The 19782-nt window shown below is 44.5% G+C and overlaps 1 protein-coding gene across 6 annotated transcripts in view; it reads right to left on the bottom strand.

Moving 5' to 3' along the window:
- The window catches only part of LOC143902763 (uncharacterized protein CG3556), a 94054-nt gene that overhangs the window by 13804 nt on the left and 60468 nt on the right, over positions 1-19782 (bottom strand). The gene's annotated exons all lie outside the window — the stretch shown is intronic.

Below are 19782 nucleotides of genomic sequence, written 5' to 3' on the forward strand. Positions count from 1 at the left end.
AGAGAGAGAGAGAGAGAGAGAGAGAGAGAGAGAGAGAGAGAGAGATATTTATTTATGCCATAGTCAGGACTTTAGGCAAATAAAAAAATGTACAAAAGAACGCCGTGTACATGGCAATACACAAGGCTGCCGTGTACATGGCAATAACAATAAAAATATCAAAAAATAACATAATAACGGTGAACAAAAATATCGAAAATGACATGATAATGGTGACAGTGTGTGCACCAATCTCGCAGACGAAAGAAACAAAATCGCAAAATTATAATGAAATGACAACTAGAGTGACTAACTACGTGAGGCGACTAGATTGGATAAGGATTATGCTCAAATATTGGCAAAATTAACGCAAAATGTATAATGAAGTAGCTTAAAACTAAATTACTGACTAAGGCGACTAGATTAAATATGACCCGTGTTCAAACGCTTGAATGCCTCAGAGTGGAAGCAGGCACAGAACCAGACTCAAGGGAAAAGATGTGGTTGTGGAGCTTTCGTTTGAATTCAATGATAGTCGATGAGGACACAATCTCTGAAGGAAGCGAGTTCCACAAATAGATACCCGCGAGATGGAAAGATCTGTGATATGTTTCCGTCCTATGGGTGGGAATTTGAAATGCATGCACCACTACCAGGCGTGACGAACGTCTGATCAAGGAATCGGGTTTGATGAAAATGTCGGAAAGGTAACATGGAGATATGCCGCGGGATATCTTATACATCTCGATTCCCAAGAAATAGAGTCGTCTGTTCTTTACGGACAACCATCCCAGTTGGTGACGAAAAGGCGTGATATGTTCGTCGCGTCTTAAATTGAATATGAAGCGAATCGCACAGTTTATAAGCCTTTGCAATCTAGTGTCAAGCTCGTCAGTGACATCATTGTACACAAGAGAACAGTAATCCAGCAAAGGCCAGATGAGTGCGGTCACAAGTTTCACACGAAGTTGACGAGATAAGGAATTTTTGTGAAACTTGAGCTTGTATAGCGTAAAGTGGACTCTTTTGGAGATATGGGAGACATGGCTATCCCAAGATAGATCAGATCTCATAATGACGCCCAGATTTCGCGCTTCGGTAACGTAGGGAATCGAAATACCACCAACGGAAATAAGAGGAAGGTCATTGAGGTTGAGTTGTTTGATATAACCTTTGCTTCCAAATATTAATACCTTGGATTTGTTGAGATTGAGGGTCAGTCCATTTGCAGCCGCAAATTCAGAGACAACATTCACATCATGCGCCACAAATTGCAGCCCGGCATTTAATTGACTTAAGAGGCACCTGCGATAAATTTGCGTATCATCGGCAAATATCAAATGTTCTGTGAACCTTAGAAACGCGCCGATATCATTGATGAAGAGAGAGAAAAGGAGCGGTCCAAGGACAGATCCCTGCGGGACGCCAGCAGTGACAGATAGCCATTCTGAGAAGACGCCCTCCAAATCCACAACTGCTTGAAGACGACCGGTAAGGTACGAAAAAATTAGTTTCAAAGCTTGATCAGAAAAGCCTAGTTTCCTAAGTTTGGTAAGAAGCAAATGATGGGAGACAGTGTCGAAAGCTTTGCTGAAATCAAATAGGACAAGGATCAACATTTCGCCCACATCAACGCCATACTTGATGTCGTGGAATAATCGCAGAAGGGCAGACTGAGTAGAAAAACATTTGCGGTAGCCGGATTGTCGACTGTCTAGAATATGATGTGATTCAATGAAATCGGTAATCTGGCGATGTAGAATCTTTTCGAACACCTTGGAGAGCTCGCATAGGTTGGCTATGGGCCTCGTGTCGGAAGGAGAGGCAGGAGATTTAATTTTAGACAGTGGGCGTAGAATGGCACGCTTCCACAACGACGGGAAGTAACTAAGTCTGAGACAACTATTGAAGAATGAAGTGAGTAAATTACTCACGTGTGGCAGGGCCAATGCGATAGCATGCAGTGGAAGGTGATCGCAACCTAAAGCAAGAGAAACAGAAGATGAGGAGACAAGAGAGCATAGATCATCAGCGGTTATTTGGGAAAAACTGAAAGTAGGATTGTCAGGCTCTATGGATGAAATGATGTCAGAAAATTGAGATTGAGTACAGGAAGGAAAGCAGTTTGAGATGGATGCGTAGTGAGCATTGAGAGTATCGCGTGAGAAGTAATTCAGCGGTGAGGATAAAGGTGATTCGATTAGGCCAAGATTAGTGAGTTCGCGCCATAGCTTGGATGGATTGGAAATCGCGGTTAATCTGGTCATGTTGAAGTGCTCTCTAGCCTTCCTCATTTCTACCGTGAGACTGTTCCTGTACTGCTTATAAATATGAAAATCGAGAACAGAACCTGATCTTCGGGCGATATTATATAGACGGTTGCGATGCCGAATACCACGTACGAAAGCCTCGGTGAGCCAAGGTGCCGAAGGACGATACACACGAAAAGTACGGATGGGCGCATGGATGTCGAGACTAGAAGCGAAATCTTTGGTTATAGTACTCAGGATGATGTCCAAGTCGGGCTCACTGAGGCTCTCAAGGCCAAAGTCTACCACGAAAGACGAAGACAGCAAGGAGGTGAGAGTTTCCACATATCTGTGTTCGTTAAACTCCTTGTAGCTACGACGGGTCAATGTACGATCCGCGGGAGACTGGACGGCGAGTAGATACGTGAGTTCTATAAGGTCGTGACCATTGATAAAGGGTGCATCCGACTTTCGAAACGAAGAGACCTTGTCCAAGCTATCGACAATAAAGACATCCAACCATGAATCGGAAGAGCGAGTATGATAAGTCGAATGCGACTCCACAATGTTGAGCGACAATTGCGAGACTATGTCTCTGAGGTGATTAGGTTCATATGATGAGGAGAGGAGATCGCAGTTTAGGTCGCCCGAGATAATGATATTCTTATAATTATGAATAAGCGAAGTTAGAGCATCGAGAAACCTACTGAAATTTTTACCCTTCGGTCTGCGATACATCACGGTGAAGAGTAGAGGTTCGCAAGCATTGCCTCGAATGTCAAGAACGAGGAATTCGGGCTCATTAGAAAAGAACGACGGTGACGACGCCAGGACACGAGCACGCAATGAGTCGTGGACAAAGCAAGCAACGCCCCCTCCCTCCCTGCCCTCCCTGTCCACTCGTAACAGACAGTAACCTGGGATACGAACTAATTCGTCAGAAATGTGAGAGTGGAGCCAGGTTTCCGAGATCGAGATAATATGAAAGAAATTAGACATTAAATGAGCACGGATTGACTCGATGTGGGCAGGGAGGGAGCAGGCATTGAAGCACGCGATACGGAGACGACCACGCGAAGCAGAAGGACCCACAGCTGCCGCCGAGAGTCACTGGAGCCTCTCGAGATCGGCCTCGGAGGCGATAGAAATCGGCGGCTGGCTACGGTCCCTGCGGACAAAAACACGCCCGTCGCTACACCACACATGCGCGAACGACAGCTGCTTCGCCCTGACTCGCGCCTGGCGCAGCAACTTATAAGTATGAATCGGGAGCAATTCATTTACAAAAACGTTGCCAGGAATGTTAGTCGAGAAAACGTCGTTGATAGGCAATCGGCGCTTGCCACGCATGATCCTAATGATGTGGTCACGAATCTCGCGGGACTTGAGCGCGACTATGACCGATCTGCGCCGACCCCCAACGCCAGCACAATCTACGACAGGGGCGGACGCAGATGTAGCGTCATGATCTGAGGACGCAACACGCGCCGCTACATCGCGAGTCTCAAGAACGTCGGAAGTAAGCTGAGGAATTCCCAGCGCACGAAAAACACACGCGACAAGCTCACAAGATGATTCAGTGAGAGACGATGGGATTCCGGAGATAATAAGATCCGACGTTCGAAGGACGCGCGACGCAGCAGCCGAGTCGCCCCCAATCTCCTCGCCGGCACGCGGAACAAGCTGAGCGGCCTTTAAAGCCTGGACATCTCGCGCCAGAGCAGAGCTTTCTTGCTCAAGCTTGTCGATGCGCTGGGTGTTATGAGCGACAGTGTCCGCGATGAGACTAAGTTTGTTCAATTTGTCGTTGATCTCCTTATTTGTACGTCGCTGCTCGTCAACAAAGGCAGAGAGTTTAGTGTCCGAGTCCTTCAGTTGCTCACACAGTCCCTGGAGCATGACTTCAATTGAGGCGCGCTCCCGAGACTGAGCCTGCACCCGAGCGCACGATGATCCACCTAAGAAGTCAAAGGCATGCGCACCCACATCAATAGCCGGTGAAGGAGGGGGGGGTCGAGTGAAGCCAATAGAGATTTGCAGCAATTATCTGCATATCTGGTGGCTGCATAGGGTTTAATGCAGCCGGGATGGAACACCCTCCTGCACACCCCGCACTCGAGTATCTGGTTGACAATCGACTTCCCACACTTGGCACACGTGCGCGATTCCATGCTCGGTCCAAATTACACGATGTGGTCCAAATTACACGATGCGAGAAGTCAACTGACAGGGACTCACGATATGCTCGCACCGTATAGGCGCCGGTAGAGGCAAATCGAGTCACGATACTATCGATCAACAAACGTCGATATCGACGCTGAACCGAACGGCACTCCAGGACCGCAAGTGCAGGAAAGTACGGATCAAGCGGCAGGCACATGCGCAGAAGAAGACAACATCCTCCATGGAATGATTCTCAGAAATGGTATAGCAATAATGAGAAACACTCGTCGCGAAAATACCAGGAATTCGGCGAAGCCCGATGCGTACCAATAACAGCACGTGACGAGCAACAAAAGGACTTGCATAAACCTGCAACAAAAGAGCCCGAAGGCAGCTTGCGGCAGAAATATATCCAGTTGAGATAGGAGCAACACAACGGACGTGCACACACCGTACTCACCAAAGAGAGAGAGAGAGAGAGAGAGAGAGAGAAATAGATAGATAATTTTATTATGTCCAAGCAATGGCTAAAGGGCAAATATAAGAATACAATCAATAATTATAAAGGCAAGCACAATATAGCAGTACAAAATGTTACAAGATAGAAGTACAGTACTGTAATTACAAAGCATAATGCAAAGATACACATAATGTAGATAAGAGCGAAATATTAAAGACAGAAGTTTATGTGAGTTTGATAGAAGTACAGTACTGTAATTACAAAGCATGTGCATGCTCTCTCTCGTAAAGCGAGCAACCAATGGTCCAGTATACAAACAATTGATAAGATGTTGTGTATGACGCAATGAAATATAACCAATTTCAATAATATATACTATAAAATTAAAAACTAACGCAACTTAATAAGTATAATAAAAATAGAATATGATAGAAAGCAAGTAATACTAAGCGAACTGAACAGTGTATATGGAACTAAGAACTAAGGCGCATCACAATCTACAAACTAATAACAAGGTAAGAAAGCGCTAGAAGCTCTATACCAAAAACTGATATTATCCAATTCTATGTGCAAGCAAGTCAATATGTCCACAAAAAGAATTAGCGTTAAATTGAGCAATACGGATAAGAAACTTGGTAGACCCAGAAACTGAGCCGCGATGCGCAACTGAAGACAATGAAAAGTGATTGGAACGGGCACGTCAAACGAGCTTATCAAAATCAGCAATAGAGTTAATCTGAATAACCGGCATGCCATACGTCTGACGTGGACACGACCCCTCCTCACCCAGACATACGCATAGGACTTGTCCTTAGCGACACGCTTCGTCCGTTGCAACAATTCGTAAGCGTCCTTAGAGAGCATCTCGTTAACATGCACATTCCGATCCGAGCCATCGCCACAAACATCCTTTTGCGTGAGCGTACGCCGAGCCCGTTTTTTTGACATTACAAGGTCACAAACCGCACCCGAAGCCAATGTAACGATGTAAGAGTTCGTAGCAGAAATCGGTAAAGGTCGGTCACCAGCCGCCACCGGCAGAGGCTTACGAGTGACAGCCCTAACATCAAGAACGTGGCACGACAACTCAGGGGTCTCCAATGTCACAAACACGTTGCGAACACATTCCGAAGGGGTGATAGACATCGCGGCAGGCACACCCGATACAATCAACTTATTCGCACTCTGAACATACACATCAGAATGAGAACCAGCACGATCACTCTTCATATCACAAATCTCATCCGCGAGAGCATTACACCGCTGCTCTAACTCAACAATCCGCTGACTGTTCCGCTCGACACTGCCCGCAATACAGTTCAATTTATCAAGTTTATCATTCAATTCGTTATTCGTACGCCGCTGCTCCTCGACAAACGCAGAAAATCTCGCATTCGACTCCATCAATTGCTCAGTCAATTTTGCATTCGACTCGCTCAGCTGTTCAGTTAAACGAAGCAAAAGGCTATTTGTAGTATTGTCACACTGAGACAGCAACTGAGACTGTGACTGAGCACCGACGCTTGCAGGAGTAGTCATAATATCAAAATTAAGTGATCGCACGGTATTATCCACCTTAGGTGTAAGTGGTAAATCAGAAGAAGCAGACAACGATCTGCAGCAATCTTCAGCGTACTTAGTAATAGAATATGGCTTAATGCAACCCGGATGAAACACACGCACGCACTTACATTCAACCAAGTTGTTGCGACTGTCTTTTTGCAATTAGTGCACACACGTTGCATCACTGTTAATCAATCAAGCAATACAAATGGAAAGCAATACAAATGAAAAGCCCGCGCTAAGAAATCACATAGACAGAAAGAATCGGTAACGGTAAGCGCACTCGCAGCAGTAGATAAAGGTCGCTACACACGGATCGCAAGCACTGAGTCACGTATGGCAGCCAGCCCACCCAGATAGCACGTGCTCAGGAGATAGCGTCAAGATGGAGAAACCTTTAACAATAGACGCAACCAGAACAGCCAAAAGTGAGGTTATAACGAGCGAAATTTCTCCACGAAAATGCCCTCGACAGACAGCAATCACCCAAGAGATAACAATTGTGCGTGATGAGCAACAAAAAACGTGCCAAAACCTGCAACAAAACGGCCCGAAGGCGGTTTACGGTAGAAAATAGGACAGCTTAAAGCAGAAACAAGAGAATAAACACGCTGTAATACTCACAGAGAAAGAGAGAGAGAGAGAGAGAGAGAGAGAGAGAGAGAGAGAGAGAGAGAGAGAGAGAGAGAGAGAGGAAGAGGAAGAGGGAGAAGGCAAGAGAGAGGAAGAGGGAGAGAAAAAGAGAAAGGGAGAGGAAGAGGGAGAGGGAGAGGGAGAGGGAGAGAAAGAGGGAGAGCGCAATCTCTGTTCGTATTGTTACCCTCGCGCGAGATACCCGAAAGAAGTTGCGAATTGACGACGGTTTTTGTTTACGGCGATTCGAAGCCGAGCTTTGAAACTGATCTGACGTGTCGCACTGTATTTCTTGTAAATAAAGCGTTCTTCTTTGAGAAGTCGGAGAGTTTTTATTTCGCGAGTGCAGAAGTGCACGAATGCGGCGTGACTGCACAGGTGAGCCACGCGAACGACTCTACCGCGAGCGCAACAGAATATATATAACAAAATTATAAAAATAAATGATAAAATTAAAAATAAAAAAGATAATTTTTGCATTGTTTTTTTTACAAAAAATTTAACCTTGAGGAAATTAGAAAATTTGCATATACAGCGTGTTTCCTAACATATGAGACCCACTTCAGTAGTGAATAAGAAACAAAAACAATAAAAGAATGCATGTATATTTATATATACATGCACTATTGTTATAGCCATTTTTATGCTCTATTAATTTACAGCTGCTTACATTTATACTCACAATTAGTATTATATACGAATCAGTACCCACACAGCAAAATATATCTGAGATACAGCCAGATATCTTTATGGCTACAATTTTAAGTCAAATCTGAGATCTTATTTTTAGATATTCACAGAATATCTGCAGGACATCATTACTCGATATCACATTAGTAGGTAAGCTATGTTAGTTCTAGGCCAGGGATCTGAGGGGAGTGAGGGGCGGTGGGTACCACGGGGGTAAAGGGGAGGGAGGGTATTAGATTACACAGGGGTATTGGATTACGTGGGGAAGAAGGATGACCTTGGCATACCACATGTATGACTCACCGGGATGACTCACCGGGATGACTCACCCGCGTCGCTGTTCCGCGCCGCTGTTCCGCACCGCTGTTCCGCGCCGCGGATCCGTGCGGGAGTACCGCGTTCGCGTTTTCGGGCGCCGCGAGGGAGGGGTCCGCGTTTCCACCGCGCCGCGGAGTCCGCGTGCAACGGCCGCATCGGTCCGCGTGACGTCACACGCTCCCGCTCGCGTTATCTCCCCCTCGTAGATGTTTTCTCGCGCCCTTGTCCCCCGTTCGCGCGCGTTTTTTCGTTCGCGCGGTCCCTTTCGCTCCCGGCACCCGTTCGCGTTCTCGCTCTCCGCCCCCGTTCGCGTTGTCTCTCTCTCCCCCGTTCGCGTTCTCGCTCACGATCGCGTATCTTTTTTTCGCCAACGATATTTAATCGTTCAAATCCTCACGATATTTAATTTTTAATATTACATTTAAATAAACCTGAGGACAATATTACAGCGTAATTAAATTTGCATAAGTCAGTGACATGATACCTTTTTCAAGGACACATCGTTAAGCGTCACACGATAATTTTATCGAACACGTGCAAAACTGCAATTGTTGCATTTTTCTGGTCAATGCACGACTACTGCGATTATGTATGGTAACAAAGTCACTTTTGATACAATTTTAGCATAAGTCAATGGCGCGACATCGTTTTCAAGAACATGTCGCGACGTGTCTCACGATGATTTCATCGAACACGTGCAAAACTGCAAATGTTGCAAATAGCACCGATATATGACTGCTGCAGGTATACAATCAACTGCTATCAAACCGCTATCAAACATCTTTAAAACATCTTTAAAACAACTATCAAACAACTAAAACGTCTTTAAAAACAGCTAAAACGTCTTTAAAAACAATTAAAACGTCTTTAAAAACAGCTAATACGTCTTTAAAAACAGCAAAAACGTCTTCAGAAACACTAAAACGTTTTTAAAAATAACTAAAACGTCTTTAAAAACAGCTAAAACGTCTTTAAAAACAACTAAAACATCTACATTATACTACAAACTATATGGGAAAAGGAAATAAAACATTTATATATACATATATATAAGTAGATAAGCTACGAGAGTTCCGAACCACATACCGAGGACGAGAGGTGGTGAGGGGGCGGGGGGAAACCGCGGGCGGGGTGGGGAACCGCGGGCGGGGGGAAAAACCGCGGGCGGGTGGGGAAACAGCGGGCGGGCAGGGGGGGACCGTGGGCGGGGGGGGCGTTTTTCGTACGCCGAGGGGTGGAGGGAAAAGGGGAAACCGCGTTTTTCGTGCGCCGCGGGGGGGAGGGGGAGGGGGAAACCGCGTTTTTTGGGCGCCGTGTTTTCCGGCGCCGCGGGGCGAGGGGGTCCGCGTTTTCGCCGCGGAGCGGAGTCCGCGTGACGTCACACGGCACGCTCCCGCTCGCGTTATCTCTTCCTCGCGCGCTCGCTCCCGGCCCCCAGTCGCGCGCGTCTTTTCGTTCGCGCGGTTTCTCTCTCCCGTTCGCGCATTCTCGCTCAGAAATTATGCGAAAACTACAAATAGAAAATTTGCTTACTACCGTTTGATTTCAACCTGAAACCCCTGGCTCTTGAGTCAGACACCTTCGGCAATTTGCAACACAACAATGATTTTGTACAAAATATTTAGAGTTTTGAACACAGATAAGTTAGAAAGAAGCAACACATGAAAGAAGCTGTAAGCATAAACTGCAGTTTTATTGATATGCAATACAGACAGCCTTCGGACACCATGTATTTGCCACGTAGCACTATCAATCACAAACAGTGCAAACTGAACAGAGATTACACAGTATTATTTGATGTAGTGGGCTTCCACACGACGCATAGAATAAACTCTCGATCAGTATATAGGCGCGGGTGTCATGTTTTCGCTCAGCGTGCAACATTGAGAATAATCCACGTAATCTCACAGTACACGGTGCACAAAATTTTACATTACCAGAAGTAAAATAAAAGTATGTGCAACACATTTTTTTCAATTTATCTAAGGCATTCACTTCAGCCTGGTTTAATACTCGGAAAATTACTTCCGAAACATCCTCAGACCTTTCACTGTCGTAACACGAATCGTTTGACAAAATTGCATCATCATCATCATCAACAATTTCTTGTTCATGTTCTTGTTCATGTTCCAGTTCATTTACCTCAATGTCCATTTCTTCAAGCACTTCCATTTCTTCATCGTTTGCTTCAACTTCCATATCATGTCCATCAAACTGCAATTCTTCGAAATCCATTTTTACAGAACGTTGTATGCTTCAAAAGGCGCAATACACGATGCTACTGTTAAAATCACACAGTACAGACAGTACAAACAATCGCGACACTTGAAATTTTTCGACAAGACAAAAACGTCCGAACACTATCAAGTATGCGAAACCGACTCTTACTTCCAGTCCTCGAGTACTGAGCGTACCTTCAAATTCATCCTTCTACATTTCACAATTGTCACATCGTTTGTTTATCATATCTAATTTTATCTCAACATCCATACAATTGCGCCTTCCGAAAAATCTGCGATGTGCAGTTTTGCACGTGTGCAATGATGTCACCGCGAGACACGTATGTTCTCGAAAACGATATCGCGCCATTGACTTTCGGTGATTTGATCTGTAAAACTGCTATTCAACCGCGATCAAACAGCTATCAAACAGCTATTGAACCGCTATCAAACTTCTTTTAAACAACTAAAAACAGCTTTTAAACAGCTATCAAACAACTAAAACAACTATCTGTATAACAGCGATCTGTATAACTGCGATCTGTATAACTGCTATTGAACCGCTATCAAACTTATTTTAAACAACTAAAAACAGCTCTTGAACAGCTAAAACATCTATATTATACTACAAAGTATGTGGGAAAAGGAAATAAAACGTTTATATATACATATATAGTTTATTTAAAAAAAATCATAATTTTTCAGGTGTCGCGACCACCAGTTAAATATTTTTAATACATTTTGTAATGCGCAGTTCTTAACATGTTTTCCGCATCTTACAGTATTAGTAACATCTAGATTATTTAAAGATTTGATATCTTCGTAATCTGCATCCAAAGTCTCAATTTTTAGATGTTTTCTCGTCTCCCGACAGATCATGCGCTTCCTGGTTGATTGCGAATCACCATGGACTACGATGGGAAGATGGAAACGGCGGAGCAATCTGTATCTTATCGCGGTACATCAGTGTCTCTTATATTGTAATATCTGCGTATATTGCAATATCTGCTGATATTGCAATTTACATGAGTTTGCGCACTACGTTCGACAACGGACAGTATCCGATTACACGATCATGCAAGATGAGACAATAGGCGGTAGTATTTGCAGGTACATTTTCTTTACAATAAAATTCTATTCGCACATCCACGGTGGCGCTCTTGACAGATTCGTTTTGTCGCGAGCAATCAATGACAACAAAAGGTCCTTCCATCAGAAATGTATACAAGTTGCAAAGCGTATCGAAGGAATCGTATCCGTAATAAGTTTTTACGAAAACGCGCATACATATCGAAAAGAACGGCGTATCAATTTTTAGTAAAATCCAGATTCATGTCGTCGTACGGATAAAATTCGGAGTTTAGATAAAGTTTCACGTTGGTCAAATTACAGGCATCGAATACGCTAACATTTTGAGACATGATATTCTTGCGGCCGGTCTGCAGCGCAAAGATAACGTACCGCGGCTTCTCCAGCTGAGTCGCCGTTTTGACGGCCCACGAATGCTTGGTCGTGCTCTGCAACATGGGATACTCGTACAGATCCCACGAACGGAAACTGACACTAAGATATCGCCCGCTTTCCAAGGCCCGTAGCATAGATAGCTTATTGACCTCGTTTAACGTAACGTGAGGCATTCGCCATTGTATTTTAAACAATTCGATTTCCGGCTCCGTCGCAGGATTTCCTACAATGCAATTGTTATCGCTACGCGCACGTATCAAAATTAATTCGTGACGAGCATTAACAATGACGCGTTTGTAATCCTCGCAAAAGCCCAGCAACAACTTGAGCGGTACGCAAAAGTTAAAGTATCCTTCCGGTATGCTCGATGTAACGTCCCAGCCAGCATTCCGCATGAGTTGTGAATCATTATATGATAGTGATACGTAGTTCTTGATGGTACTGGTTATGCCAACATTTCTGTTGCAATCAATGTCCACACCGTTGAGCTCGTATCGAATCTCATCGAACATAAACGCCACGCAATTATTCGCAAGCGTTGCCTGAGACTCATCATTCCTTCTCTTTATTACCAATCGTCCTTCAACGTAGAGAAAGCTTTCACATGGCAACGTGTATAAATTTTGCTGTTGTATGGGTATTCTTATCTCATCGTTATGTCCAAACGTCGTATTGGCGTACGGATTGTACGTGTGAGTTTCAATCTTGACGACGCTGTCGTCAAAGATCGGTTCACCTCCAATGTTTAAGATATTAGCCATTTCGTACGACGAAACCCAATGATTTCAAAAATTCAATGTTTGACGCAGTGAGTTTCTTCTTTGGCAATCGGATTGTCTTTTTGTTTCTCGTCTGTCGCACCTGCTCAGCTTCGTTCAGTACGAGCATCTCACGTTATCGCTGTCGTCTTCGTACATGCAGTCTAACGGTGATCTCTTCTCCGCGAAAATCAATCAATCGACCGTCCTGATCCACGACGCGAAGCGTCAAGTCCGAAATGCTCCGTACGATGATCGGAAGGTAAATGATCTGTGCTGGCGTTTTCGATATCTTATATCCTGGTGGCACGCTCGGTGAAAACTCGTGTATCGTGTGCACGTACTTGTCGTTGCTGTACGCACCCGCTGTCACGTTACACTCTATGCGAATGATGTTTACGTTGATGATATTTAGCGGAACATCCGATTCGTGCCTTTGTCGCGACTCTAGCACGCGATTCGCTGAAAATCCCAGCAGCGATCCAATGTTGTTCGGTTTTGTAAAATTTATCCGATAAGCGCACTTGATCTCGCTCTTCATCGTATTGCTATTAGCATAAATAATAATCAATGGGTGCGGTTCATCTTCGTTTGTCGAGACATTATTGGATGGGTCCCATAAAAGAGCGCGTTTCAGATACATGTCTATATCACGCAGTTCATACGATCCTTCGGGAATGGTAATCTCCTTGTCGTCGTCGTCATAGTAGAATTTATTGTTCGACAAATTTACATTCGGTATCGTGTGATAGGTTTCAAAATCTGTTAGACCGAGCTCATAATCGCCATCGCTCAAATCCACGGCGGGAAAGTAGCTTACCGCGAGGATGCTGCTCTTGCCGGTGAGCGTAAATGTCAGTGACATGTTTGAATGAATACTGAGATTAAACAGCGTAACGCCGGTCTTTAAATTGATTGTCAACTGACTGTAGAAAACGCAGACACAGTTGTCCGCAATTGCTCTGATCGTATCGCTGATAAGGCGTGCGATTGAACTCTATTACATTGTTCTCTAGATACTGTGCCAATTCTCTCGGTGGTCGAAGATTGCCAAAACTGTCGAAATATATGGCACGATCTCCCCTCTTCGCACACGCCACCCAGTGAGTACCCGGTCCCTCAGTATTATCCAAATTTACGATACCGCTCTCGTTTCGACGTATACCGCCGATCTGTAACGAGTCGCGCATGAAAACACCTCTAAAATATGGAATGCGCATACGTTTTGCCAATTGTTGCAGTTGCACATTGGTAGTTACACCCTTGGGAATTTTTAGCGTCCTTTCGACGTTTTTTTTTCTTGAGACTCCCCGTCCGCGTTTGTACGGAGCGAGATAAAGTCCGTGACCTTCCATGGCGCGATTGTGACGTTGCATCTCTTCCAGCTGACGTCGCGCGGCTTTGTTGTCATTCACGGCCTTTGCGACCCCTGCCGCTTCGCCGACCAACGAGCCGAGAACCCCTAATAACGGCAGGATCGGTAGGATACCGCCGCGTTTCGCTACCGGAAGTATTCGCTTGGTCTTCTTCTTTTTCTTCGTTTTCAAACCCATACCGAGTTTCGTTTTAGCCTTCATGGCCGCCCAGACGGCTGTAGCCGCAGCTCTCTCTCCGAGAGTCGAATCGTTCGCGATGACACGTTCTCGCGCTTCCGCGGCGAGTATATTGTCTGCCACGTGTCGTTCTGTGAGATCGTTGCTACGCGAGTAGGCTATGTCGTGCTCGCGACACGCCGCGTCCAATGGATTAATACCCCGATCACCTTTTGTCAATCGTGTTTCTAAGCGAGTTCCCGGTCCGCAAAATTGATAGCCGGGGATATGTAATTCGATCGGAAGCGCGTTTATTACGCGATTCAGCAGACCTCGACCTATCTTCGGCGGCATTCGCCGCAGTTTTTTATCAACGGCGGCGGACCGTCGAGGTGCGTTTGCTGACACGGCAAATTATAATGTATTAAACAGCGCCGATATTGCTGAACCTCCGAATCTGCCTTGATATGTTCGGGAAGCTTATCCCACAAATAATCTATGTGATTATAAAACTGTCGCAGTAGAATGACCTTTGGTATATACTTTAACTGCTCGGCGGTTAAATCGTAAATATCGCTGTTATCCGACACGAGCAAAAACATTTTAACGACTGAGCATCTCAGCTCTACGCGTCTCTATAAATAGGCCAGCTTTCTCGATATTATTATTCATTCGTTGTGGAGGGGAGGTAAAATGCGGTTCGTACGACAATCGCGGACGATCAAAGTGACAAACTTTGACGATAGGATACTATTAACGAAAGAGGTACGCAAACATGGAGGCATGCTACCGATTTCTATACGCGGTTTCATCTGCGGTCCGTCAAATTGCGGCAAGACAAACGTCTTGATAAGCTTGCTGGAAAGTCCGCACGGTGTACGTTTCGAGAACGTGTATGTGTACTCGAAATCGTTGCAACAACCAAAATATCGATATTTAGAGAATATACTAACACCGATAGAAGAGATTGGCTATTTTACGTTCTCGAATAACAGTAACGTCATTCCGCCGAGCAAGGCGCTCCCGAATTCTATTTTTATCTTTGATAACGTGGCATGCGACAAGCAGGATACGATAAGAGAATACTTTGCAATGGGCCGGCACGCGGACATTGACTCTTTCTATCTTTGTCAGACGTATGCGAAGATACCAAAGCATCTTATACGCGACAACGCGAATTTATTGATTCTGTTTAACAGGATGGTACCAATCTGAAACACATATATAGCGATCACGTGAACACAGATATGTCTTACGATGATTTCAATAAATTGTGTCATACGTGTTGGCGACAAAAGTACGGATTCGTGGTGATAGACAAGGACAGCGTGATTTCGAATGGTCGATATAGAAAAGGATTTAACGACTTTGCGATACCAAAACGTGGTTAGTTGTCGACGCGTCGATTGAACAACGTTAGCGCAACATGGACAGCAGCGAAGAGATTAGAGTGCGCGAAAGGATCGTGAAAGATATTGCGAAAACGAGCAATTCGATTCGCAAAAAATATCACGCCTTGAAAACTGGTAAAATGGAGGAAGATATCGCGTTGGAGAGACACTTTAAGCCCGTCATCGAACTTTTAAGGCAGATTGCCGAAAACACCGTTGCTGGCAAAGAATCTGACGTGTCAAAAATTGAAAATGAAACGGCGTGGGAAGACGAAGAGCCGAAGTTCAAACGACAACGACCAAACGCCTCAACATCGGGGCAGTTCTGAGCGGCGATGAAAAAAGCGGTATGGACATCGCGTACGGTGTTAAATTCACCAACGATGGAATGATGCTCGGTAATAAACGTTTTGACGTGAACCATGCGGATAACATAATTATCGACGGCATACGATACAATGGCACACGCGGTCTTTTCGAATTAATCTTTAAGAAATATCCCGATGACGATATCTACACGGAGGACGATATGCAAACGTACAAGAGCATTCTGTTGATGACGAGTGTTCATAAACACAATTATGATGCTCACGCTCAAATAAAGGGCAACGGGGGATACAAGTACACACATATAATTTGCTGATAATAACACGCTGATTTCAGGTAAAAAAGCTGGAAAAGGTATACCGCGTGCCATGACAGGCAACAAGATCGATTATATAATTGCGCCGTCGATTTCGGGTAAAAAAGCAGGAAAAGATATACCGCGTGCCATGACATTAAACGACAACAAGATCGATTATGTTCATTGGGACGATCCCAACGAGCTTGTAGATCGTCTCCGATTGCTCGAAGCTTCACGCCTAGCGGGTCACACCGGTCACGATAACGAAATCCTGTCGATTATCGAGGAACTTCGCGAGGCTGGACTTATTATAAATTAAGTGGCGCGACAGCGAGTCATTCAATCAACATCGAAATGCCGATCAACAAGTTTGGTATATTGCTCGGAAGAGGCAGTGCGGAACCGTACTATCAATGAAGAGGATTAATCAGAAATTACGTGCGAGATAACGCTCTTTGCATGGTCGCCACCGACTTTGACGCGAAATTGCGCAAGATTCGACGGATAGCGCCGCCCGTAGATGATGACGATGCAGCCAACAAACGCTACGTGCAGCAGAGCGTGCAATTTGGAAGATCGACAGGATGAAATGGAGAGAAAGATGGCTGTATTCCAGAATAATATGCAAATTACCCTAAACGAACTTCAAAAGATGATTCAAGATGTAATTGCGAATCATCGCAAATAGATAAGAACGTACATCTGATATCTGCGTCAGTTGCGCGTCATCGTCATGGCTGGTAAGAAGCAATCAGCTGAAAAACGGCGGCTGGTGGAAGAATTACACGCTCTTGCGAGAAGAAATTTTTCTCGAAGACGCGTCATAGTATAATACGCGGATACGATGACCTGTGGCAGGCGGATGTGGTCGAGATGCGACCATACACGCGATTTAACAGAGGCTACCACTACATACTCACCGTTATCGACGTGCTGAGCAAGCACGCATGGGCCGTACCGCTCAAGACCAAGAGCGGACCCGAGGTTACCACGGCGATTGCAAAAATAATTCGAGACGGCGGCAGATGTCCGAAAAATCTGCAGACTGACAAGGGGAAAGAATTTTATAACACAAACGTGCAGAAACTCTTGAAGAAACATAATATCAATCACTATTCGACATATTCCGTAATGAAGGTATCGGTCGTCGAACGATTCAATCGCACGCTCAAGAACGATATGTGGAAGATGTTTACGCTCAACGGAAATTACAAGTGGGTCGACGCGTTGCCGCGACTCGTGTCGGATTACAACGCGCGCAAGCATCGAACCATCGGCATGCGACCCGTTGATGTTACCCCCGCGATCGCCGACAAGCTCCTAACAACGGTGTACAGCCACGTAAAGATCGCTGCTCCCGCGCGATTCAAAGTGGGCGATTCGGTACGCGTGAGTAAATTCAAGACAATCTTCGAAAAAAGATACACGCCAAAATGAATGATTCATATGTACATATATGACATATAGGTATATATATATATATATATTACTTTTTTATAGGTATATATATATATATATATATATATATATATATACCTATATGTCATATATGTACATATGAATCATTTATTTTCCTAAATATCTAAATGTAATTACAATATATTTACAGCGGTATTTACAATATATTTACAATGGTATTTTATAATGTGCCCATGGCAGTGTTTCGGTAGAACCGGGTATAATGTATCGCTTATCATCGTACGGACTTAGAGCTATTTTCGTTTCGGACACGGTGTATACCTCGTGTTTTTTGGATCTTATGCAGGTTTGCTGTCGCGTCATTTCAATTTCGTCGCGCAGACACCGCATGTAATCGTCGAACGTTATCGACCTGGCTACGACGTTACTCTTAACACCTTTAGCCTTTTTCGTATCTTTCTTACCGTCCACTCGCAAGGCGTACATCTTTGCTCTAAACCCGACGAATTCGGTCATTATCGCACCTTTATTTTTGTCTTTCATTAAGCCCGAAACTTTATTATTGACGAGTGGAATACCGTACGTATTATCAATCGCATAATCGCTAGTGTCAAATCTATAATGAATGTGACGCTTCATGATATCATACACATCGTCGCACTCGATGTGATAAATAAGACTGTCAGTATCGGTGTACGTGACTTTACACTTGTCGCGATACAACGGTAACATGTACTCGTGATGAAATTCGTACAAACATGTCTTGGATATATCGAGGATGCACATACCCACGTAGATTGGTTTGTCGAATTTCACCTCAAGTTTTCGCATTTCTATTGCTACTAAATTTTCCGAAAAGACGCTTCGACTATGAAAATTTGGTTTTGCGATCATTGCCTCCGCGCTGTGTCTACCCTCCCAATGAGGGTATGCGCGGGACCTCTGTATCGACCGGTCAGGTGACAATGGTCGCGTACTCGCACGTCGTCTGGCTCGAACGGTTCTCCGCACACGTGACAGTGCGTTGCGCTGTTAAACTTTTTCCACTCGTCTCGCGTGAAATCTGCCATTTGTATATTAGTGGACAAAATGGTCTTTACGTCGTGAGTTAAACGTCTTAGCTCCTTGGCGAACCACGCGACGCAATCCTTATCGCGACGAAACCGATACATTGATAATGACTCGTCGTACGAGCAACGCACGTAGTACCCTATGCTAAATACGCGATGGTGTTGATATGTGTACTTGGACGTTTCCGGATCCGCTTCCATCTTCTCCAGGGTACATTCCAGGTCGGCGTATACAATAAACGGAACTCGTTCCTTTCTGTTGTGATTCTTAAAGGCCAATCATTTGTCGTTATCGCTCGGTAACTTGATCGCGCAGTCGTTCATCTCCTGACAGTCGACGGTGTGGGCTTCCAATTTCTCGCTCGTGTAGAAATAGTGCAAACATCTGTAAATAATAAAATGTTTATATATCTTTTACGTAAAAATTATTTTTTATTTTTATTTGGATGTATACTCACCGATCACAAAAGTATTTTTTGTTCTTATTCTTGCTCAATTGCGAGCTCACAAGGCGGGATAGGTTCTTAATCCATGCAAAATGTCCCACGTTGTCGTCATGCACGTACAGCAAATTTACATGTTTGTCCATCTTTCGGTCGGTGAGGCGTATTGGTAGGATTGCAAGTTTCTTGTTTTTTTTCTCGATGCTGTACACGTTGATGGAGATGTTGTGATTTTCAAAATTTTCAATTTGATCCAACGTCATTGGAAACTCGATGTTTGTAAGATTTAGCACCGACGTGTAATGAGGGTACGACGATTCCCGTTCTGCATGTCTCTCGGCTGGATGCAGAGCAGCCACCACTGACCATGCGAAACATGCATTGTCCATTGATCGCATGTTTATCACCGCCTTCTTCTTTTTAATTTCTTGCGGTATTTCCACAAAACACCCCGCGTGCAATGGATTGTACTTGTTCACATTTACCGTTAAATTGAGTATACGCGACAACGCCCATCCACTATCACATTCCTGGAATTCCTCCAGTTTTGCTAAGGCTCGATGACGTGTCGCTTGTACCACTCACACAGATCGGACTCATGAAAGAGTTCATAGTTTCTTGTTGCGATACTTTTATTCGCGCGTTTGTCACCCGCAACAAATTCACCATTAAACATTGTGTTTATTTTTACATTGTCATGTTGTTGCATGACGTTCCGCACATGAATGAGTACAATTTCTCTCGCATCTTTGAGAAATTGACGAAGTTCGATGTGTTTGGAATTTATTACCGCACCAGTCAGTATA

The sequence above is a fragment of the Temnothorax americanus genome, unplaced genomic scaffold (genome assembly GCF_048541705.1).
Source record: "Temnothorax americanus isolate GAGA-0224 unplaced genomic scaffold, ASM4854170v1 Scaffold40, whole genome shotgun sequence".
NCBI lineage: Eukaryota > Metazoa > Arthropoda > Insecta > Hymenoptera > Formicidae > Temnothorax > Temnothorax americanus.